Source organism: Lissotriton vulgaris, chromosome 1_1 (genome assembly GCF_964263255.1).
Source record: "Lissotriton vulgaris chromosome 1_1, aLisVul1.2, whole genome shotgun sequence".
NCBI classification, from domain to species: domain Eukaryota; kingdom Metazoa; phylum Chordata; class Amphibia; order Caudata; family Salamandridae; genus Lissotriton; species Lissotriton vulgaris.
The window spans coordinates 1,836,761,278-1,836,787,349 of NC_141685.1; positions in this window are offsets into that span (position 1 = coordinate 1,836,761,278).

A 26,072-nucleotide genomic window follows, 5' to 3' on the forward strand; every position below is an offset into this window, starting at 1 on the left:
AGACCCTGGGGTGGGGGCACCGTTAGGACCCAGGAGATTGACAATTTGTATGTAGCCACCCCGTTCACACGGGGGTGTACGCTGGGCGCACCAAGCCTCATGGGGTGCTTCCCATTGTTACTGATGTTGGGGTTTTTGCACGCCTTGCGTGCCTGCTTTTGGGATATGTCACAACCCGATTGGGGGGTTGCTGAGGGTGGAAGGTGGTGGGGGGTGTTTATAAAGTTGCAAGTTCTAGTTCTAATATGGTGCAATGTACTTTTACCTCGGACTACCTGTTTGCGCATTGGATTGATGGTCACGATGTGTAGGCGACCTTGTGGCTCTGGGGGATGGGGACAATTGGGGATGGGTCTGACTCTACACCACCTACTAGATGGGGGGGATTAAGCTATGGACTTGGAACATTAGAGGCCTTGGTGATTACAAGAAAGCCCGCCTGATGCATGGTATACTGTCCAGGCATAATGTAGACATTTGCTTCTTGCAAGAAACTCATCTTAACACGACCCCCTCACCCAGATTGAAGAACTCCCGATGGGCGCATGTATACTCTGCCATTTATTCTAACTATGCGAGAGGTGTGGCTATACTCATACGCAGAGGGCTGGATTGGGGGGAACACACTCACGTGCAGGATGTGGAGGGGAGATATGTTTTACTACATGGTTCCTTGCAGGGGCGGCCTATTGTGCTGGCTGCCGTCTACGGTCCAAATGTGGACGATCCTGAATTCTTCAGGGGTGTTTGGGCGGAAATTGCGTTGCTGGACTGCCAGTCGGTCGTGCTGGGAGGTGATTTCAATATTGTGCTGAATGATGACATGGATCGAAGAGGTGTGAGCAGACCACCGCATGCTAGAGCACGTCAAGCAGTCTTGGATGTAATGAGTGAGGGAATGCTTTCGGATGTGTGGAGAGCTAGACATCCGGATGTCAAAGTGGGGACTTGCTATACTTGCCACAAAGCTGCTTGGTTCAGATTGGACTTCTGGCTAGTATCTCCTGAGATTGCAATGTGGGTGTCGAGTGTTGATATCCTAGCTAGATCGCTGTCGGATCATGCCCCATGTATGTTGGAGTTGCGCCCCCCCAGACATTATTCACAGGGCGTTCACATGGCGCCTTCCACCACACGCGCTCACGGACCCAGTATTTGTAGAGGAGATTAGAGAAGACATCATTAAATATTTTGCTGAAAATGCTGGGTCAGTCTCATCTGAGGCCATCGAATGGGACGTCTTTAAGGCTGTGATCAGAGGCCAGTGCATAGCACGAAAGGCGGGGGTCCTACGCGCCATTAGAGACACGTTGGCTAAACTGGAGGGAGAGCTGAGAGACCTCGATACTGCTTTTAGCACTGACCCGTCATTAGAGATTGCTGGGGCTCTGAAAACCAAGCTGCTAGCCTTTAATGAGGAGGCGGAGCGAGAAGTGCGATTCCTGGGGAAACAGGCAGAGGCACGTAGGTATGGGGAGGGAGACAGGCCAAGCAGGACCCTTGCTAGGTTGATAGCTCCTCGTACACAGTCCAACTACATCCACACCATATATGACAAGGAGGGGACCCTGGCAGTATGTCAGGAGGCAGTGTTAGGCGCCTTCGCTGACTTCTACGCATCCCTCTACACCTCCAAGCAACCCACGACCCCAACCTCCTTGCAAGACTTTCTTGACTCTATTGCCCTCGTATGGTTTAATAACAACCACAGACAATACATGGACCTTACTGTAACTGTCCAAGATATCGCTCAAGTGATTAAGAGCATGCCGGCCAACAAAGCCCCTGGCCCGGACGGCCTGACAACATCCTTCTATAAAACTTATGTTGATGAACTGGCGCCGAAGCTACACTCTGTGTTTGTCGAGGCCCTTGAATTGAACTCCCTGCCAGACTCCATGCGGGAGACCTTAATAATTACACTCTTAAAACCTGATAAAGATGAGCTGAGCCTGGATTCCTATAGGCCCCTTTCTCTGATAAATGTAGATGCTAAAATTTACGCAAAGGTAATTGCAGATAGATTACAGCCAATGTTACCTATGATTGCACTCCCTGACCAATCAGTGTTTATCCCTGGCCGCGCAACATCACATAACCTCAGGACCATTTTCTCTGTCCTTCACTACTTGCACCCGTCTGTGCAGGCGGCGGTGGTGTTCCTAGACGCCACCAAAGCTTTTGACTCCTTAGAGTGGCCTTATCTGTTTAGGGTTTTGGAACGGATGGGATTCAGTCAAAATTTCATGACCTTGATCAAACTGCTGTACACGGAACCTAGAGCTAGGGTGAGTGTGAATGGACTTGTATCCAAGCCCTTTAGTATCTCCAGAGGGACCAGACAAGGGTGTCCTCTGTCCCCTCTCCTCTTTGCCATTGCAATGGAACCGCTTGCGGCTCGGATAAGGCAGCACCACACTGCAAGGGGCATCGGATTCAGCTCTCGGAGCTTACTAATCTCGTTATATGCGGACGATGTCACCTTATATATCATCAATCCCAAAGACAACATGAATCCGCTCCTCCGAGAATTCGTGAGGTTCGAAGGCCTGGCAGGAGTGTCCATCAACTGGTCTAAGTCTGTTGCCTTCCCCTTGACGGAGGAGACCTGTCCCCCGGCTCCGGACTACCCACTGAGGTGGGAGACGGACGCTGTTAAATATTTGGGAGTTTGGGTCAGTCGTGATGTACAAGAGCTTTGGTCACTCAACTTCGGAAGGGCGGTGGACTGGCTGGAAGGGAAAATCGAGGTTTGGAACAAACTGCCACTATCCCTGGTTGCAAGGATAGCCTTAGCGAAAATGGTGGTTCTCCCCAAATTCTTGTATTTGTTTGTGAACGTTCCGCTGCCAATGACAGCACACTTTCACGCTCGTGTCCGCTCGCTGTTGTTGAAATTGGTGTGGGCTGGAGGACAGGCGAGAGTGTCCTGGGACCTGCTCACACAACCGCTCCGAAAGGGGGGCCTCGGGGCTCCGGATTTGAAGCTTTACTCCCTCTGTGCACAAGCGCAATTTCTACATTTCTGGGCCTTCCCTACTCCCTACCAACCGCATGTGGCGGTGGAACTGGCCGTGGTCGCCCCATTGCTGCTGCGTGTGGCACTATACGGGAGGGTTTCATGCCCGTCGCAGGAGGTGGATACCGTGGAGATGATTCGCTGGGCCTGGCGCGAACTTCAGAAAAGAGCGGGACTCTCCTTCCTTTACGCACCGGCCATCCCCCTACGGGGAAACCCGATGCTGCCTTGCTTGACCGCCAGAGGTGACGTCCTCATGATCCGAGGGAAAAGACTACACACCTTTGCTGATATATATCCTGACGGTACCTTTGTCGAGATGAGCGCGAGCGATGATGTCCAACCTGAATCTTTCGCAGACGCGTTGTTATACCATTCCCTTCGAGAATCCTGCAAAAAGATGGGGCCCCAATTCCCGGAGGAGCCATGCACTCTGGACGCCCTTCAAAATTTGCTTTCACGGCCCTCCCCCAAAAAGCTGGTATCGAGACTGTATAACTGCATGCAGGAGCAGGCCCCGCTAACAGTAGCCACGGCCAAGCAGGCTTGGGCTGCAGACCTGGCAGACCCTTTAACAGATGACACATGGAAGTACTGCTGTAAGCAACTCACGGCACTGTCTCCGAACTATCAGCTGCGGCTCATCCACTTCAAATTTCTGCACCGATATTATCGTACGCCGACACTGTTACACCGAATGGGCATCCGCGCGGATGCCTCCTGCTGGAAATGTGGAGGGGAGGATGCGTCCTTTCTCCACGTAGCATGGAGCTGCCCCAAGCTGGATGCATACTGGTCGGAAGTCTTTACAGCCATTAATCAAATCACACATAGAAATGATACACCGACACCGCTCCTGGGATTGTTAGGCTATGTCAAGGATACTGAACCCTCCGACAGAAAACTACATGCACTACTCCTTCTCTATGCCAAGAGACAGATCGCACTGCATTGGGGCAGGAGGGCTCTCCCCTCTTTCATGGGGTGGATTAGGGATGTAACATATGGCCATGCACAACTGACGCACTATTGGGAGACAATGCCCACCGCTTCCGGACCTACTGATATCTGGGACCCGTTCATACAATGGGCTAGAGAACGTGCGGGCTCGGACACCTCGGGGGGTCACCTGATACGGGTGTTTCGGATGATATGGGCTGAATGGGTTATTATGTGATTGAATGATTGCTGCTCAGAGAACCTGCGCTAGTGCGGACCTGCCCTGAACTGCCACACGCTCCGAACCTGCTGCCCCACTGATCCTGCGTATGTCACTGGCCCTGTCCCCGCTGACCCTCCTGCGGCCTCAAAACTCGGTGGATGGCCCCACTCAGCATCCTCCCCCTCCCCCCCTCCCCCTTCCCCCACCCCCCCGCCTACACATAAAAGTGTGGAATTCTCCACACCCCCACTCTCACCATGGCTTGTCTTGTGTTCATGGCGATCCAGCACAGGTCCGCGCAGCCCCATGGATGGATGGTATGTTGGGTAGCTGTTTCTATGTACTTGCACCAAAGTTTGCTGTTTTCGTTTTCTGTTTGTTGGCGGGATACGTTGGGAGAAAACAGTGCTGTTAGACGTATCCTTTCCACCTGCCGCTGCAGCAGGTTGCTGACTGCTGCTCGTTCTGAGGCGGCCTAGTTGCTTTCTAATTCATCTGCGTGTCTACGACACTGGGAGAAAAGTAAGACCACTTACGCGCTGAAGTTGCACTGCTCACATCCATGTTTTTACTGTATTGTATATATTTCTGGGAGTGCTAAACCCGGCCAGGTCATGGCCCCCGAACCGTTTTACTGACTCTTGTGCCTTGTATACCTAATAGCGGCCTGCCTCCGGGTTGTTGGCGTGACGCAGTGTAAATCTTCTGTCTCTTTATTGCAAAATAAATGTCTTACACCAAAACAAAAACAAAAAATAAAATTATATTTTTACCCTGTACAACTCTACACAAAAAAACCAAAACTGACCCTGAACCCTGCAAATACCCCTTTACCCAAAAACAGAAAACTGACCCTGAACCCAAGAAATACCCCTTTACCCAAAAACTGAAAACTGACCCTGAACCCTAAAAATACCCCTTTACCTACAAACTGAAAACTGACCCTGAACCCAAGAAATACCCCTTTACCCAAAAACTGAAAACTGACCCTGAACCCTAAAAATACCCCTTTGCCTACAAACTGAAAACTGACCCTGAACCCAAAAAATACCCCTTTACCCAAAAACTGAAAACTGACCCAGAACCCAACAAATACCCCTTTACCCAAAAACTGAAAACTGACCCTGAACCCAACAAATACCCCTTTACCCAAAAACTGAAAACTGACCCTGAACCCTAAAAATACCCCTTTACCCAAAAACTGAAAACTGACCCTGAACCCAAAAAATACCCCTTTACCCAAAAACTGAAAACTGACCATGAACCCAACAAATACCCCTTTACCCAAAAACTGAAAACTGACCCTGAACCCAAGAAATACCCCTTTACCCAAAAACTGAAAACTGACCCTGAACCCAAAAAATATCCCTTTACCCAAAAACTGAAAACTGACCCTGAACCCTTAAAATACCCCTTTACCTACAAACTGAAAACTGACCCTGAACCCTAAAAATACCCCTTTACCTACAAACTGAAAACTGACCCTGAACCCAAAAAATTACGCCTTTACCCAAAAACTGAAAACTGACCCAGAACCCAACAAATACCCCTTCACCCAAAAACTGAAAACTGACCCTGAACCCAACAAATACCCCTTTACCCAAAAACTGAAAACTGACCCAGAACCCAACAAATACCCCTTTACCCAAAAACTGAAAACTAACCCTGAACCCTAAAAATACCCCTTTACCTACAAACTGAAAACTGACCCTGAACCCAAAAAATACCCCTTTACCCAAAAACTGAAAACTGACCCAGAACCCAACAAATACCCCTTTACCCAAAAACTGAAAACTGACCCTGAACCCAACAAATACCCCTTTACCCAAAAACTGAAAACTGACCCTGAACCCTAAAAATACCCCTTTACCCAAAAACTGAAAACTGACCCTGAACCCAAAAAATACCCCTTTACCCAAAAACTGAAAACTGACCCTGAACCCAACAAATACCCCTTTACCCAAAAACTGAAAACTGACCCAGAACCCAACAAATACCCCTTTACCCAAAAACTGAAAACAGACCCTGAACCCCAAAAATACCCCTTTAGCCAAAAACTGAAAACTGACCCAGAACCCAACAAATACCCCTTTACACAAAAACTGAAAACTGACCAAGAACCCTCAAAAAACTCCTTTACCCAAAATTAATTATTATTATTTAATTACCAATTAATTATTAATTAACAATAACGTAAATATATTAACTCATTAGCTGTAATTAAATAATTTAAATAATTAATATTATTTTTTCAAATTTAATTAACACAAAAATAAAATATATATTTAACAAAAATTAACCTAATTAATATAATTAACTAATTAATATTAATTAATTACCAATTAATTAGTAATTAAAAATATGTACAATATGATATTAATTAATTAACTAATTAATTTAAATTAATTACCAATTAGGTATAAATTAGAAATATTGAATAACATATATTAATTAATTAATTAATTATTATTAAATTACTTCCCACCCTTATCCCCTATAAACCCAATAACCCGCTCCTATAACTAGATATCTATTATTTTAATTTTTTTAATATATATTTAAAAAAAAAAAATTATTAAAATTTTTTTTTACATATTTTTATTATTTTAGGTTTTTTTACATACATTTTAATACACTCCCCACCCTTATCCCCTATAAACCCAATTACCCGATCCTAAACCTAGATATGTTTTTAAAAAAAAAAGATTTATTGAACATTTTTTTTTATGATACACCTTTTTAACAACATTTTATGTACAATTATTTTACTTTTTCCTATACTATTGATTATTTCCATTACTACACGATATTTTGTATTGTCGATATTTTGTCAAACGATATTATTGTTTTCGATATTTTTACTTACTTACCTATTACGATATTTTTGTATCCGATATTTTTGCTTCCCTATATTTTTGACCTTCGATATTTTTTCTTCGATATTTTGTCTTTACGATATTTTATTTTCGATATTTTGTCTGATTACCATTTATGACCACATACAGTAAAATCACCGACTCACCACAAATGAACACCAGGCATAAGTTTCGTATCAAAAATACGTAGGCTTCATGTACAAAAGATTTCATATGCAGGCTTACTTGCAAGGGCATATAACGTTGTTAAAATGAGGCCACCAGATTAGATCATGTAAAAGTTCTTTAGTATTTGGCAATAAGGTATACTGTGGATCTTGTGTGCTTTGCGCTGGTGATGCGACTCGGTTCTATGTGTTGACCGGCAGGGAAAACAAACGTTGCGGACCCTGGATACGATGCAAACTCGCGATTGAGTTTGCGTGTTACAGTACCTTGTTGTGGTGATTGTTCGCAGCGTTCAGACACGGCCAGGTGAGGGCATAGGTGTCCTGCTGGATGTTGCCTCGAGGGGAGAAGCAAACTGGTGGGACAAAGAGGAGAGGTGCGGGCGGTCTGGGACGATGCACGGCTCACGGGCGAGGCGTCCGTCAGGCCAGCGAGGCAAACTGATTCTTGTACGCTGGAGGATGCTGGCGTACCTTCGGGTCGACGGGAGCTGACTCGAGCAAAGCGGGGCTGGCGCGGCACAGGGCTCAGTACTCAACATACCGAGAGGCCTTGGGTGTGCGGCGCGGCCCGGCGAAGGACAAGGCTCCGGAGCGGGGCAGCGGTGTACGTTTTTAAAGTACGCGCCATCAGGCTCACTGTAGCCCTCGCAGGGAATTCCGGCGGGAGGGTTGCGATGCGCCCAGCGAGCTCCGTGCGAGCGAGGTGAACGAGATGCGGGTGGCCTGGGACAGCATAGAGAGAGCGACTCGGATTGAGCGGGGCTCTCAGTAGGCATGGGCGGTCAGGCACGAGTCATTTACGACCCGAGGAGGGGGAGAGGCACAATTACAGGCACAACTCCGGCAAAGGGGGAAATCCCAGCGGGACAGCAGTCGATGAGCGAAAGTAGCATGAGCCCATTGGTCTTGGGGCCCAGTTCCGGGGGCTACCTCGATATCAAGCACTTGGAGTTCATTTCAGGCACAAGGCTTCAAAGTCTTTTCTGGTCTTTTCCTCTCCTTCCTTCAACAAGGCACCAACTGCAGGCCAGTCCCCTGGGTCAGGGACAGTCTTCCTCCTTCAACTTCTCCTGGTCCTTCTAGTTGGGCAGAGGTTCATCGGGGTCAAAGCAGGATCTGATTTGTTAGGAGCAGAGCTCCTCTTTTTATACACAGTTTCTTTTGTTCTTTCAGGCCAGGGGGCCTTTGCATAGTCCAATTCAGCTCTAGAGCACTTTGTTTTGCAGACTCTGGCTTCTTCCTTCAGAGAGCAGGGCAAGGACATCAGACACTCTCCAGGGGGTGGAGCCAGCATTGTGGTGGCAGAGCACAGCCCTATTCAGAGTCAAGGGGCACTCCTCCCACCTATCCCAAGGGTAATCCCTCTATTCACCACCTGGCAGCCCAGACTGTCCCCTGGAATCCCTCAGCCCTGTCACTCACAGAAACCAAATAGAGGATACACATCCTAGCAGAGGCGGGCTGAAATGGTCAGGCAAGCAAATACTAACTTTCTAAAAGTAGTATATGCAAACACAGGATATTAAAATAAACTTTACTAAAAGAGGTATTTTATTATTCTGAGTTCAGGCATACTAAACTTGACTTCCTACTTTGTTCCCTAAGCCTGTTGAGATTTTAGAGTGTAATAATTCCAGCAGCCCATTCTGACATATGAGAACAGGTAGCCTTACAATAGTGAAAAACGAAAATGGCTGTAATTCACTATTAGGACATGCCACACTCATCAGGGCTTGTCGTACCTTATGCTTACAATGCACCCTGCCCTTGGGCCTACCTTAGGGGTGACTCACATGAAGTAAAGGGAAGGTTTAGGGGCTGGCAAATGGGTGCACTTACCCAGCCAGCATGACAGTACCAGACTGCACGCAGGTTCTGCAATGGCGGACCTCAGACACATTTTAAAAGGCTGCTTCTGTGGTTGGCTCAACCAGTGCTGCAGGCCCACTCGCAGCATTGGTATTTACAAGCCCTGGCCCTCCTGGTGGGCTTTACTAGGGACTGATAGTAAACCATATACGCCAATTATGGAAATCAATTACATGTATACTTTTCATAGGGAGCACTTCCACTGTGGCACTGATGGAAATCATGGAAATCAATTACATGTATACTTTTCATAGGGAGCACTTGCACTGTGGCACTGATTGGCAGTGGCACAGTGCCCTGAGCAGCTAACACCAGCAAAACATCTGAGGCACATCAGCAAAAAGTGGAAGGGAGACTCACGCCAAGGTGCCTAGTCTAACACGTGTCCCCTCCAGCTGAAATGTGGGGAGAACTACCCTACCCCAGGGAGTTCCTCATCACTAAGGCGAAAAAACCTGGATAGACCGTCAGCTTTGGCGTGATCTATGCCAGGGCGATGTTCCACCGTGAAGTCCATACCCTGTAGGGAAATGGACCACCTCAACTGTTTTGGGTTCTCACCCCTCATTTGCATCAACCATCTGACACGCCTGTGGACTGTCTGAACCCTGAAGTGAGACCCAAACAAGTAGGGTCTTAGCTTCTTCAATGCCCAGACCACAGCAAATGCTTCTCGCTCAATTGCACTCCATCTTTGTCCCCGGGGAAGTAACCTCCCACTGATGAAGGCTACAGATTGGGCCCAGCCCTCCTCAGTCATCTGTGAGAGAACAGCCCCTACACAGTGCTCTGAAGTGTCTGTTTGCACTAGGAATTCTTTGGAGAAATCAGGGGCCAGGAGCATGGGCGCCGTGCACATGGCAGTCTTCAGGGTGTCAAAAGCTTTCTGACAGGTGTCAGTCCAGGTCACATTCCTGGGCTGCTTTTTAGAAGTCAGCTCTGTCAAGGGTACAACAATGCTGTTATACCGCTTGACAAACCTCCTGTAGTAGCCACTGAGTCCTAGAAAGGCTTTCACCGCAGTTTGGGTCTTGGGGGGCTCCCGAGCCAGGATGGTTTCAATCTTGGGTTGCAGGGGCGCCACCTTGCCACTCCCCACTTGGTGTCCCAAGTACACCACTGAACCCTGCCCAATCTGACACTTGCTTGCCTCGATCGTGAGGCCTGCCTTGCGCAATGCCATCAACACTTCCCAGAGGTGGCGCAGGTGTTCTTCCCAGGTGCTACTGAACACTGCAATGTCATCCAGGTAGGTGGCGCTGAACTTAGCCAGTCAAGCCAACATCTGGTTGACTAATCTCTCGAAGGTTGCAGGGGCATTCTTCATCCCAAAGGGCATAACCTGGAACTGGAAATGGCCATCTGGTATTGAGAATGCTGACCTCTCTTTGGCCCCATCAGTCAAGGCGATCTGCCAGTACCCGACATCAAATCAAACATGCTGAGGAACTGGGCAGCCCCTAACCAATCGATGAGCTCATCAGCTCTGGGGATGGGGTGCGCGTCAGTCTTGGTGCCTGAATTGAGTCCTCTGTAGTCCACACAGAACCGGAGTTCGGGTGTGGCTCCCGGCGCTGCAGCCTTTGGGACCAAAACCACTGGGCTGGCCCAAGGACTGCTTGAGGACTCAACCACCCCAAGAGCAAGCATCTTGGAGACCTCCTCTTTGATGCAGGCTCTGACCCTGTCAGTCACTCTGTAAGCCTTGTGCTTTACAGGTAAGCTGTCTCATGTGTCCACATCATGGACGCACCAATCCTTGATACCAGGAACCAGGGAGAACAGATCTGGAAACTGCCCCAGCAATTGGCAGCAGTCATCCTGTTGTTCAGGAGTCAGGGTGGGGGAGAGGTTAACTCCATCCACTGACCCATCTCGCTCTGAGGCTACCAGGAGGTCAGGAAGAGGCTCGGTCTCCTCCTCCATCCCATCATCTGGGACCAAGAGCATGCCCACTTCGGACCTCTCCAAGTGGGGCTTAAGGCGGTTAACATGTAGGACCCTCAAGGGATTTCTGGGAGACTGCATGTCCACCAAGTAGGTCACAGGACTCTGGTGCTCCACAACCTCAAATGGGCCTGTCCACTTATCCTGAAGTGTACAAGGTTCCACTTGGGCCAAGACCCACACCTTTTGTCCAGGTTGAAGCTCTACCAGAGTGGCATTCTGGTCGTACCACCTCTTCATCTCTTCTGGGCTGGCTCCCAGATTTGCCTCAGCAAGCTGCCTGAATCGCCTAGTCTGGTTTCTGAAGGCCAGCATGTAACTGAATACCTTCTGGGGAGGTTTCCTGGGAGATTGCTCCCAGCCTTCCTTAAACAGACTCAGAGGTCCTCTCACTGGGTGGCCATACAGGAGCTCAAAGGGGACTTCTGTGGCACCTCACGGTATACAAAGAGAAGGCATGGCAAGAGGACGTCCCACTTATGCCTCATGGGTTCTTCCAGACCCATAATCATGCCCTTCAGGGTTCGGTTGAATCTCTCAACCAACCCATTTCCTTGGGGGTGGTATGGTATGGTGAATTTGTAGGTTACCCCACACTCTTGACAAAGGGATTTCATGTACATGGAAATGAAATTGGCCCCCCTGTCAGACACCACCTCTAAAGGGAATCCCACTTGTGAGAAAATTCCCATCAGTGCCCGTCCCACCACGGGGGCCGTCACTGTCCTCAGAGGGAGGGCCTCAGGGTACCGGGTGGCATGATCCACCAGGACCAGGATAAACCTGTTGTCCAAGGCTGTCCTGGGGTCCAGAAGCCCCATAATGTCAATTCCCACTCGCTGGAATGGTGTACTGACCACAGGGAAGGGTTGGAGAGGAGCCTTCTGCTTCCTCCCACTCTTCCCACTTGCCTGGCAAGTTTGACATGACCTACAGTGAGCATATGAGCTCCTGTGCATTTGGGGCCAATAAATGTGGGTGACAAGCCTGTCATAGGTCTTGTCCTGCCCCAAATGTCCTGCTAAGGGTACCTCATGAGCCAGCCCCAGTAGGAAGTCCCTGAACTTCTGGGGTACCACCAGCGCACGGGCTGACCCAGGTTCAGCAACCTTTGGCTCTGAATATGGGAAGTCATTCTCCCAGTAAATGAAATGGGTACCGGACTGATCACCATTGTCCTGGTCTGCAGCCAGCTGCCGCATACCCACGAGAGAAGGGCATTCTTTCTGCTCCCTGCAGAATTCCTCCCTGGAGGGGCCTCCTTCTTGCTGCCAATGGGTCAGCTCAGGCAGGTCCCCCAGTTCGGCTATCTGTTCCCCTGTAGGCTCCAGGGTATCCATCCCCCTCGAGGTCTGCTTCTTCCTGGGCTGGGGGAACTTCAGGGGCCGGTATCTCGCGCCTCCTTCGCCCTCCCTCTAAGGCCGGTTCCTAGGCCTCTCGCTCAGGCTCTAGGACCTCTTGAGCACCCCTACTGGCTGCCATTGACCGGGTGGTCACACACGCCCAGTCGGGTAAACCCACCATTCTCAGGTGAGTTGTCTTCTCCACCATTTCCCAAGGGGAGCTCTCCAAATCATTCCCTAGAAAACAGTCTACAGGCATGGCAGTTCTCACAGCAACTTGCAGAGTACCAAAAACCCCCCACTCAAAGGGAACCTGAGCCATTGGACAACGACTCTCTGAGTTGTCAGCATTGACACCCCAGCAGTAGGCATGGGGTACAACCTGCTCTTGAGACACCAGATGCTGCCGGACAGCAGTCACACTGGCTCCTGTGTCTCTAAGAGCCTCTACTTTCTTCCCATTGACGATCACTACTTGCCCATATTTCTTAGTGTTGGAAGGCAAGTAGTTCTCAGGGACCATCTCACTGTCTCCTAGGGAGACTAGGGTCATCTGAACAGGATCCCCCCCACCCTTGGACTGCTACTTCCTCCCCAAAATTAACACTAGCTATTTGCCAGGGCGGAGCACTAGTGGGTGCGGGTTTTCCAAACAGGCAACACTTACGATCAGTGGCAAAATGATCCAGGTCACCACACCCGTAACAGTTGATGGGCCCTCTATGAACAGGCTTACCTGTCGGGGCCCCGGTCTGCTTCTGGGGTAGGGGAGGCTGAGAATATTTCCCTTGGTTCCCTTGGGGATTACTTTGGGGACCTTTTTGGAACCCTTTCTGTTTACCCCTGTCCCCCCCACTCTTCTGCTGGGGACCCTGCCCACCCTTGGCTGAGTCTCCCACTGGACCCTTGTGGACCCTGGTGCTGAGCCAGCGGTCCGTCTCCTCAGCAAGCTTCCTAGGGCTAGTCAGCTTGCTATCAAACAGGTGCTGGCATAGCTCAGGAAAACAATTACTAGACAAGTGCTCCCACGCCATTAAATCAAGAAGCCCTTGAAAATCATTCACTTTGTTACCCTTCACCCAACCATCCAGTGCTCTGCAGAAAAAGGTTACATACTCCACATAGGTACCCCCAGGAATCTTAGTACAACACCTGATCCTCTGTCTATACAATTCAGGAGTTAACCCAAACCTGGTCATTAAGGCTTCTTTCATGTGAGAATAAGAATTGTAAACTTCAGAGGGTAAATCTAACAGTGTGTCCCACCACTCACTAAGGAACCGCCCCCACAGGGACCCGGTGGGAGGACATGGCTACCTCATAGGCCTTGAACCACTGCCCTATGTCATCCCATTTAAAGTATTCCTTTACCACATATTTTGGCATGTACACCCTTGACTCTACCTGCACCAGCATTGTGCTGCCACCAGAGGGAGTTGTGTCCGAACTTTTAGCTTTCAGCTCCAACTCCTTCAATCTCAGGTCATGATCCATTTGGAGCTTTTTCTCCTCCATTATCAATCTTTTTTTCTCCATTTCCATCTGTCCATTTAATCTCGCCATCTCCACTTCATGTGCCCTGGTTGCTGCCCTGTCTGCCAGCTCCTCTGGCGACAGGACTATGCTCAAATCAACAATGCTTTCTGGTCGTTCCACTACCACCGCATTCTCTGGATCCCTTGACTCCTTCCAGGCCCTCAGCGCCTTTATGAAGTGGGGTTTCCTTTTGCATCCAGCGTGGGCAACTCTGAACTTTCTGCAGTAGCCTTTCAACTGCTCTACTGTTAACCCTCCATTCCCTGGTCTTCCCAATCTACTTCATCAATTCCAGAGATTATGGAGGGTGCCCTTCCAGCAGTGAGTGAGCCAGGCATGACTTCAATAATTGGAGATCTCTCAGCAAAATTAAAAAACAATAAATCTGTGGCTGCGTTATAGGTCTGCTCTCACTATCTGGTGATCAATAATTTACTGTACATAAATCATAAATGCAAATTCGAAAATCCCGCCGCTGCCTCCAATGTTAGAATTGGGGGTCGCTGGTTGGCACAGGTATGCACTTGTAACAAACAGAGACCCTCCCCTCTAGTCAGGGCAAGGGACTCACTTCTCAGAATAACCCCTGCTCACCCTTTAGGTTGCCTGGCGCGCGCAGTCAAGGCTAATCCTCAGAGCGCTAAGTCAGTTAAGCATTTATGACCACATACAGTAAAAGCACCGACCCACCACAAATGGACACCAGGTGTAAGTTTTGTATCCAAAAAACATAGGCTTTATGTAAAAATAGATTTCATATGCAGGCTTACTAACACGGCCATATAATGTTGTTAAAATGAGGGCACCAGATTAGATAATGCAAAAGTTCTTTAGTATTTGGCAACAAGGTGAACTGTGGATCTTGCGCGCCTCGCGCTGGTGATGCAACCCGGTTCTATGTGTAGACCGGCAGGGAAAACAAACGTTGCGGACCCTGGATCCGAAGCAAACTCGCGATTGAGTTTGCGTGTTACAGTACCTTGTTGTTGTGATTGTTCGCGGTCTTCAGGGGCGGACAGGTGAGGGCGGGCCAGGGACGGGGCCAGCGGTTCTCCACGTAGGTGTCCTGCTGGATGTTGCCTCGAGGGGCAAAGCCAACTGGCGGGACAAAGAGGAGAGTTGCGGGTGGTCTGGGGCGGTGCGTGGCTCACCGACGAGGAGTCTGTCAAGCCAACAAAGCGTACTGCTTCTTGTACACTGGAGGATGCTGGCGCACCTTCGGGTCGACGGGAACTGACTCGAGCAAAGCGGGGCTTGCGCGGCACAGGGCTCAGTACTCAACATACCGAGAGGCCTTGGGCGTGCGGCGCGGCCCAGCGAAGGTCAAGGCTCCGGAGTGGGGCGGCGATGTACGTTTTCAAAGTACGCGCCGTCCGGCCCACTGTAGCACTCACAGGGAATTCCGGCGGGAGGGGTGTGATGCGCCCAGCGCGCTCTGAGCGAGCGAGGTGAACGAGATGCGGGTGGCCCCGGACATCGTAGAGAGAGCGACTCGGATTGAGCGGGGCTCTCAGTAGCCAGGGGCGGCCAGGCACAAGTCCTTTACGGCCCGAGGAGGGGCGAGGCACAATTACGGGCACAACTCCGGCAAAGGGGGAAATCCCAGCGAGACAGCAGTCGATGAGCGAAAGTGGCATGAGCCCAATGGTCCTGGGGCCCAGTTCAGGGGGCTAGCTTGATATGAAGCCCTTGGAGATCGTTTCAGGCACAAGTCATCAAAGTCCTTTCTGGTCTTTTCCTCTCCTTTCTTCAGCAAGGAACCAACTGCCGGCCAGTCCCCAGGGTCAGGGACAGTCTTCCTCCTTCAGCTTCTCCTGGTCCTTCTAGTTGGGCAAAGGTTTGTCGTTGTTAAAGCAGGATCTGATTTGTTAGGAGCAAAGCTCCTCTTTTTATACACAGTTTACTTTGTTCTTTCAGGCCAGGGGGGGCTTTGCATAGTCCAATTCAGCTCTGGAGCACTTTGTTTTGCAGACTCTGGCTTCTTCCTTCAGAGAGCAGGGCAGTGACATCAGATGCTCTCCAGGGGGAGGGGCCAGCATTGTGGTGGCAGAGCACAGCCCTATTCAGAGTCAAGGGGCACTCCTCACTCCTTATCCTGGGGTAATCCCTCTATTCACTACCTGGCAGCCCAGACAGTCCCTGGAATCCCCCAGCCCTGTCACTCACAGAATCCAGACAGCAGATACACATCCTAGCAGAGGCGGGCTGAAATGGTTAGGCAAGCAGATACTAACTTTCTAAAATTAGTATTTGCAAACACAGGATATTAAAATAAACTTTACTAAAAGAAGTATTTTATTATTCTGAGTTCAGGCATACTAAACTTGACTTTCACCATATTCCCTGAGCCTGTTGGGATTATAGAGTGTAATAATTCCAGCAGCTAATTCTGGACTATGAGAACAGGTAGCCTTACAATAGTGAAAAACGAAAATGGATGTAATTCACTATTAGGACATGCCACACTCATCAGGGCTTGTCCTACCTCATGCTTGCAATGCACCCTGCCCTTGGGGCTACCTTAGGGGGGACTCACATGAAGTAAAGGGAAGGTTTAGGGGTTGGCAAGTGGGTACACTTACCCAGCCAGCAAGGCAGTACCAGACTGCACGCAGGTTCTGCAATGTCAGACCTTAGATACATTTTAAAAGGCTGCTTCTGTGGGTGGTGCAACCAGCGCTGCATGCCCATTCGCAACATTGGTATTTACAAGCCCTGGCACTCCTGGTGCACTTTACTGGAGACTGATAGTAAACCAAATAAGTCAATCATGGAAATCAATTACATGTATACTTGTCATAGGGAGCACTTGCATTGTGGCACTGATTGGCAGTGGCGCAGTGCCCTGAGCAGCTAACACCAGCAAAACATCTGAGGCACATCAGCAAAAAGTGAAAGGGAGACTCACGCCAAGGTGCCAGGTTTAACAGGGCACAGACAGCAAAACGTTGGGACGGTGGCAACTGACTTACAGCGGCGGCGATCACACGCAGCAGGCATGAACACGCAGGTGGTACTGTGCGGCCTGGGGCGCGGCCTATCCTGCAAGCAGGTTCAAGGGTCCACAAATGCTGTATTATTAGGAGAGTGGTAGTGCCTCAGCAGTTTAAAAAGCTTATCCTTACTAGGCCAGGGTGTAAAATTCTGTTCTGCTTGAGGAGTTTTCTGAATTTTAGCACTCTTCAGAGACCTTGAATTCCACCTTCCCAGAAATGAAGCAGAGTATTTTTTCCATACAAGTGCTCGAGACTTAGAATCTGGAGCCACTAGAGAGCTCGTATGATACTTAACGCTTACTCGCTTGCATGGATTCTGCCACAACTGGGCCATTGTAGCGGTGATCTCAACTACGAACGTACTGCTCAAGCAGCTTTTATGCTTTTTTCTTTACTTTTGTTTATCAACAGGAAGAAAATGCCCCAGAGACTCCAACTTCCTGTTCCCGCCAAGCATGCTCCTCCAAGAGCTTTGTCCATATCCTGGATTTGGAGCTGGAATGGTCACTCTCCTTGTCTGCTCCATACATACCATTTGATTTAAGAACTTTGTTTTTGAGATTTCACAAGTAAGTTCACAAGGAAGCTCAAAAAATTGTTGTATGAGGGTATTGTGTGTTTGATTAAGGGCATGCACGAGGATTTATTTGAACTTTTATTCGATTTTTTAAATTTATTGTGGTGGGTGGGCTGCACTTTCAGTAGTGGCCAGTTAATTTTTCTTCTTTTGTAAAGGGAAAATGTTGAAATTTGCAATAATAATTTTAGCCAGCAGGCCCAGTATTAGTCATGGGTGCATGAAACAACTGTTTCTGTGGTGTCTGTTGAATTGAAACATCATTTAGGCCATGGATGACATTGGATTGAATAACAAAGGGCCTCATTATGATGTCGGTCCGAAAGACTCCAAATGTGTAACGTCCTGATCGTCTCAGGATCGTTAACAGACACGAAAATGAGGACGCAACCACTTGTGTACGTTTTAGTTATTTTAATGAAGGCAAAAATGATACAATAAGTAACCGAAAGTTATAGTTACTGGAATCCTCCAGTCTATCCACGTTACCAGCCCACAGCACGGATGGTCCTAACCGTCTTCTGCAATTACGCCGGTCCCGGCGTATGCCAACAGAGGGGAGATAAGCAATGGCCGAAAATGCCAATCGGTATGCTGTGAGGGCTACGCAGAGTGATGGGGAGTACAGAGGAGACAGGGAAACACCCAGCCGGGGTCTCTACCTGAAGGGAGCAGCCGCTCGACCTCTTCCTCGTACTGCACCGGGACGCGGAGTCACCACTGGGTGGTGTGTCACCGATGCCCAAATCAGAATATAGTACAGGGATCGAGAGCAGCCGCTCGATCGATCCTGTGGACTTCCTATACTGTAACGCGGAAAACATCTTCCGGTGTGCGTTACAGATGGTAGTCCTTGTATCTCGGGTCGGGCTGGGAGCTACGGCTCCAACCAGCACACGGACCAAGACGCCTAGACTCAGCCGAGCCAAGGCAAAGCTCAATGGTTGTCCGGTAGAGCTTCCGGGTCAGAAACAGGTTAAGCTTGGCAAGACACGGCCCAGGGAGTAACGACTCGACCTACCTCCGTTCTTGCCTGACGGGATTACCTCTTCGGAACGCTGCTCTTCACGAAGCAGGTACGTCGGTGGAAACACAATATCCGACAGTGTTCTTCCTCTGGATTCCTCCTTTTATAGGGCGTGTTTCCTGGAGTTATGTAACGGCTCTCTCGTTTACATAACATCTACTCGCTAAGCAACCTGGGATACGTAGTCCGTATTTTCCAGGTGCCGGATTACTCCTTCCCGACGGGAAATCTTGACAGTACATCCTCCCTCTCTCAGCGGCTCACCTACGATGAAACAACGAGACCAAGCGCGGGGCATGGACTCCTTCAGCCGGCTCCCACGATTGTTCCTCCGGGCCATAGCCTTTCCAAGCCACCAGGTACCACAGCTTGCCCCTATGCCATTTGGACGCTAGTATGCCCAATACTTCATACTCCACCTCCGATTCCTCACATATCGGCCTAGGTGTCTCAGACTGCTTGGAGGTTGCTGGTTTAATTAATGATACGTGAAAGACAGGGTGTATCCGCAATGACTGGGGCAAACACACCTTCACCTTCACTGGACCGATACATTTGGAAATCCTATAGGGGCCCATGAACTTGGGATGGAACACACTGTTCTTTCGAAATCGCATGTTCCTTGTGGATATCCAGACGAAGTCTCCAGTACGGTACAGTGGCCCAGGCCTTCTTTTCCTGTCAGCCGTGGCCTTGTACCTTTTCTTGGCCTCAGTCAGGACAGCCTTTGAGCGCATCAATGCGTCCTAAATGCGTGCTACCCTGTCCGCCGTGGCGGGGATCCTGTTTTCTTTGAGTGGATGGAGAAATGGCAAGAACCTGGGATGCTGGCCATAGTTGCTATAGAACGGTGATGACTGGGTGGAGCTGTGAGTGGCATTGTTGTATGCTATCTCCGCTACCCATAGCAAGTCTACCCATTCCTCCTTACCCTGGTCCACAAAACATCGCAGATACTGTTTGAGCGTTTCATTCAGACGCTCGGTTTGTCTATCGGTTTGAGGGTGGTAGCTGGTGGACAGGGCGGTTTTGACGTGCAGCGCTGTGCACCATGTTTTCCAGAACTGCGCCGTGAATTGCGACCCCCGGTCTGACACTATCACCCCTGGCAATCCATGTAGTCATACCACATTTTTCAGGAGTGACGCCAATTCGCCTGCTGTAGGGACTCTTTTGCAGGGGATGAAGTGTCCCATCTTCGTCAGATAGTCCACAACCACCAGGATCGCTGTCATCCCTTGGTCTACCGGTAGCCCCACCACGAAGTCCAGTGATATGTTATCCCATGGTCCATCCGGGGTCGGAAGTGGACGGAGGAGCCCCTTGGGTCTGCCGTGATCGGTCTTCATGGTAGCACACATAGGACACACATGTCCCCACCTCCTGACATCCACTCTCATGGTGGGCCACCAGAAATGCCGTCCCATGCTAGCCATCGTTTTTTCGAAACCCAAATGTCCTGCACATGGAGAGTCATGGCACCAGCCGAATGCTGGTTTCCGTAATCTAGGCGTGGGTATCAGCAGGCACCTGCCTTTCAGGGGTATCCCATCCTTCACCTGCCATTCTTTGTGACTGAGGAGCCACCTTTGCCAAGCGAATGACCGGATCCCTCTCTGGATTCCCCTCAGGAATGTATCCGGCTGGATAACTCCCAACACCATCTGAGGGGGAATGATGGAATGTTCGGAAACAGGCATCGGCTCTTTAACAGCAGATTGGCGCGACAGGGCGTCTGCCTTCCGGTTTTCAGTCCCAGGCCGATACGTGATGTGGAAGTTGAACCCTGCAAAAAATATCATCCACCTCAACTGCCTGGGAGAAAGGTGTCTTGCGGGTGTCATGAACTGCAGGTTCCGATGGTCCGTATACACCGTAACCACATGCCTTGCACCCATCAACCAATGTCTCCATTTAGTGAAGGCGTCCTTAATAGCGAGAAGCTCTTTCTCCGCTATGTGGTAGTTGCGTTCGGCGTCGTTGAGCTTACGTGACATGTACGCCACTGGATGAAGCACCCCAGTGTCCTGATTCCGTTGGGACAGGATGGCCCCCAGCGCCACATCCACGCGTCTGCCTCCACCACGTAGGGGAGATCCGGATCAGGGTGAGCCAACACCGGTGCCCTACCAAAGGCGTTCTTCAGGGCCTCAAAGGCTGCGTTCGCTTCTGGGGACCAGACAAACTCCTTGGACTTCCTCAGCAGCTGCGTGATCGGGGCCACCAACCCTGAAAAGCCATCTATAAATCGCCTGTAAAAGTTGGCGAAGCCAGTGAAACTTTGGACATCTTTTACTCCTTGAGGCACCGGCCACTCTTTCACCGCCTTGATTTTGCATTCTGCCATCTCCTGTCCGTCCGGACTCAGCATTACCCCGAGGAATTCCACAGATGTGACGTGGAAATCACACTTACTGAGTTTGCAAAACAGCATATTCTCCCTCAGCTTTTGGAGTACAGTAGAGACGTGGTGAATGTGCTCCTCCTCATTGGATGAATAGATGAGGATGTCGTCGATATAGACGACCACGTATACATCCAATACCTCTCGAAACACCTCATTCAGAAAGTACTGAAAGGCTACAGGGGCGTTGCACAGGCCGAACGGCATGACGAGGTACTCGAAAAGGCCGAACCTGGTCTTAAAGGCGGTCTTCCACTCATCCCCGTCTCTCATGCGCACGAGATGGTATGCCCCCTTTAGATCCAACTTAGTGTAGATACGAGCTTTCTTGACCTGCTTCAAAAGAACGCTGATGAGTGGCAAAGGGTACCGGTTCTTGATGGTGATTGCGTTTAACTCCCTAAAGTCCACGCAGGCTCTCAGCTCTCCGTTGGTCTTTGGGATGAAGAAGAGTGGCGAGGCGGCCGGGGACTTGGATGGACGGATGAATCCTAGCTTGAGGAGTTTATCTAGGTACCCCCTGAGATGCACGTTTTCTGGTTCCGTCAGGGCGTACAGCCTGCCACTGGGAACGCTCGCTCCGGGCACCAGGTCGATCTGACAGTCAAACAGTCTATGCGGCGGGAGTACCTCGGCCTTGACTTCATCGAAGACGTCCTCGAAGCTGTGATAGTGCAGAGGGAGTGCCACATCTTTCTCAGCCACTGTAGCCACCGTCTGTCTCCCGTTCTCTTCTATGTCAGGGGATTCGGGTCGCATTCCACAATGCAGGATGCAATATGGTGACGTCATTTCTATGCGATGTGTTGGCCAATCCACCGAGGGGTTGTGCTTCTGTAGCCATGGCAATCCCAATATAACACCATATTGGGGGGCTCTGATGATGTTAAAGTCAATTTGTTCCAAATGGTTCCTTCCATATCTCACCGGAATGACCCCCGTGTGTTGCCCAATGGGCCCCGTCACCAATCGCCTTCCGTCTACAGCATAGACGTCTTCGGGTACGTCCTTGGGAAGTAGCACTAGCCCTAGCCGGCATGCCTCGTTGTAGTCCATAAACATGCCTGTGGCCCCTGAATCCACCATGGCCACAACGGGTATCCACTGGTCATGCACTCCCACGTGCACCGTGAGGAATAGATGTCGCTGTCCTTTCGTGACAGAGTTGGATAGTGAAGGGATGGATGCGTGACTCCGAGATGCCCCTTCATTGGTCTGGGAGTCCTCTAGTTTTCCGCCGGTACACACCAGTTGGTCCTATAATGTGAGGTCTTCGGTTTGGCAGGGCATTCAGGTACGTAGTGGCCTTTTTTGCCACAATATAGGCACAATCCTTGTTTAAGGCGTGACTCTTTCTCCGTGGCTGTGAGACTGGCTCGTATCGCGCTAATGTCCATGGGTTCTCCCTTGGATGCGGAGGAGGGTTCGGGGCTTCCCACTGTCACATATGAGGGAAGGGCTCTTCCCTTTCTCCCATGATCCCCTTTTCTCTCATTTAGCCTATGTTCCAACCGTAAGACTAGGTTGATAAGTCCTTCGCATGTCTTGGGTTGGGGGTCAATATGAGCCACGGCGTCTTTGAGCTCATCGCACAGCCCTTGATGAAAGAGCGCCGTTTGTTTAGCAAGAAGCCACTTGGTTTCCACAACCAACCTACGGAATGCGTTGAGATACTGTACCAGGTCGTTGGATCCCTGTCTCAACTCGAGCATTTCACGGTCCGCCGTGTACGAGTCTGCCCTTCGGTCGAATACCTTCAGGAATTCTTCGCGGAAAGCCCCCCAGTCACATAAGATGGGGTCGTCTCTGCTCACAAGAGGCACGGCCCACTGTGCCGCATTTCCTGCCAAATAGGAAATAAGGAAAGCCACCCGGGCCTGACTCGTGGGGAACACCTTGGGTTTGCACGACTTGTGTGAGGAATACCTGTACCGTGTTGGGGTCCCCACTGTATCTCTCTGGTGTTGCCAAGGGTATGGCAACCGGCATCTCCACGAATACCGCAGGGTTTTGGTTCGTGAGAGAGGCGCTGGGTGTGAGCGGGTCCAACTGTATGGCATCCAATCTGGCCTTTACATCGGCAGTCTCTTGCCTGGAGGCTGCCAATTCAACTTGCACGGCAGCTAAATAAGCAAGTACGTCATCAAGTGTTGCCATGTCTGTTTATCGACCAGGAGACAGTTAATGTTATAAGGTCGGATATTTTGTAACGTCCTGATCATCTGAGGATCGTTAACAGACACGAAAATGAGGACGCAACCACTTGTGTACGTTTTAGTTATTTTAATGAAGGCAAAAATGATACAATAAGTAACCGAAAGTTATAGTTACTGGAATCCTCCAGTCTATCCACGTTACCAGCCCACAGCACGGATGGTCCTAACCGTCCTCTGCAATTACGCCGGTCCCGGCGTATGCCAACAGAGGGCAGATAAGCAATGGCCGAAAATGCCAATCGGTATGCTGTGAGGGGTACGCAGAGTGATGGGGAGTACAGAGGAGACAGGGAAACACCCAGCCGGAGTCTCTACCTGAAGGGAGCAGCCGCTCGACCTCTTCCTCGTACTGCACCGGGACGCGGAGTCACCACCGGGTGCTGTGTCACCGATGCCTAAATCAGAATATAGTACAGGGATCGAGAGCAGCCACTCGATCGATCCTGTGGACTTCCTATACTGTAACGCGGAAAACACCTCCTGGTGTGCGTTACAGATGGTAGTCCTTGTATCTCGGGTCGGGCTGGGAGCTACGGCTCCAACCAGCACATGGACCAAGACGCCTAGACTCAGCCGAGTCAAGGCAAAGCTCAATGGTTGTCCGGTAGAGCTTCTGGGTCAGAAACAGGTTAAGCTTGGCAAGACACGGCCCAGGGAGTAACGACTCGACCTACCTCCGTTCTTGCCTGACGGGATTACCTCTTCGGAACGCTGCTCTTCACGAAGCAGGTACGTCGGTGGAAACACAATATCCGACAGTGTTTTTCCTCTGGATTCCTCCTTTTATAGGGCGTGTTTCCTGGAGTTATGTAACGGCTCTCTTGTTTACATAACATCTACTCGCTAAGCATCCTGGGATTCGTAGTCCGTATTTTCCAGGTGCCGGATTACTCCTTCCCGACGGGAAATCTTGACAAAATGGCATTCAGATTTTCCTAACCCCTGACGGAACGCATGTTTCCGACCGACTCAGAAACATTTTTGTCCAACCGATTAAGATATAAGGTAAGCTTTTGATCTTTGCAATTCAGTTCCAACTGGCATTCAGAGATCCTGAGTCGGTCAGAGCCAAATCGTACAGGTCTATGGACCGCGTTTCCAACTGACGTATTCCGATATTGGATTTGGACAGCCTTTAACCATCTGTCGACATGAAACGGCTGTCGGAAACTGACTTTGGAGGACTGTAGCAGGCCTCCTTTCACCCACAGTCAAGTCAAGTCAAAGATAAGTTTATTTTGACCATTTGGTCTTTAAACTATAAAAACATTTTATCACAGAATAAAAATACAATTATTACAATTCATAGAAGCCTAAAAAGCAATTTCATAATATTCTCATAACATATTTTTGTAATAACACATTATAAATCACTGTGAAATACATAAAAAAAATTGCAATATAAAAGGATTAAAAACATTCCATTCTATCAATTTGTCATCCCTTAGACCACCCAATTTTAAATCATTGTTCCAACAGATATCTTTTGGCTGCTTGTAAAAATTTTGCCAAGGCGATTGCACTCTCTAAGGTCCGCATATCCGTAAGTACCTCAATTGCTTGCTGCCTTGTTCTTATTCTATATTTTCAAAAGAGCGGTCTTAATATCAAGCACCATGCTGATATCAATTTTGGGCAATCCATTACGAAATAAAGTCTAGTACATTTTAAATTTGAGCCACACGTACAATTACCACTGTTGTCCATTAGCATGTTTTTCACTTTCTCATTTGTACGGGCGGGATTGATGCCTATTCTCACTTTTAATAATTCTAATCTCATCCTGTGGTCCGGGACAGTATCTAAGTATGGATATGAATTGTCATTATACCAGGTTTTGATCATAAATTGCACACTTTTTTTGCTTCAGATACTCCATATCGATCTGTCTGGATTTTCATTACTCAGATTTTTTAAGGCACTCTTCCCTTCATCAATGCACAATGATTCTTGGTCAATTTTTGCTTCCAGGGTTTCACAAATGGAGTACAGTTTATTTCTAGTAGCTTTTGCCCACTTCAATTCAATTTGTTGGATCTCCCTCTGACACCAGCTCAACACTTTCTCCTCTTCTCCTGCTTCCATCCTTTCCCAAAATCTGCACAGATTTACCTGTGCTTGTATATTCCATGCTGGCCAGTCCAGTTCTAGTCTAATAGGCTGTATCATTGAGGAGCTAGGCAAGGAGAGAAGAGATTTTAAACATTTTCCCTCCTCCTTCTCCTAGGCACAATTCCCCCCAATCACAGAATTTTCGCCCCATACTGTACCTGCAGGGGGATCATGGCCTTAAATGCCTTCAACACGGGTCTATGAGATTTATCACCATAGATATCGTAAAAAAATTTCAGCCCACAAGTACCGGTAAAACCTTTTGTTTTTTGGGCCTGAAGGTGTGTATTCCAATTTAGTGCTCTGTCGAACCATACACCTAAGTATTTGTATTCATTTACAACTTCTAATTTTGTATGGCCCAAAGCCCAGCTGTAACCTTTGTGTTTCTTTCCAAAGCACAGTATTTTAGTTTTATCCATATTTACCGTTAATTCTTTGGATACACAATAGTTCTCAAAGACATTTAGTTTTCTTTGCAATCCTATTTCCGTTTGATCTAGAATAACTAAATCGTCTGCATATAGCAGGCAGGTCAGATGCTTTCCATCTACCTTAGGGCTTGCAGATCTTTCAGTTATTAAAAGTTTCGGTAGATCAGCGAGAAAGATAGAAAACAAAAGTGGAGCCAAGACACATCCCTGCCTTAGCCCATTTTTTATTCTTATCTCTTGGGTTAGGCCACCTGATGTATCTTTAATAATTTATGCCCAATTTTTATTATGGAGACCTTGGATTACTTCTAGGATGTCCATGGGGATATCATATATTTTTAACGTCTCCCATAGGCATTCCTCCAGTTGGGGCCCGTGGGGTAC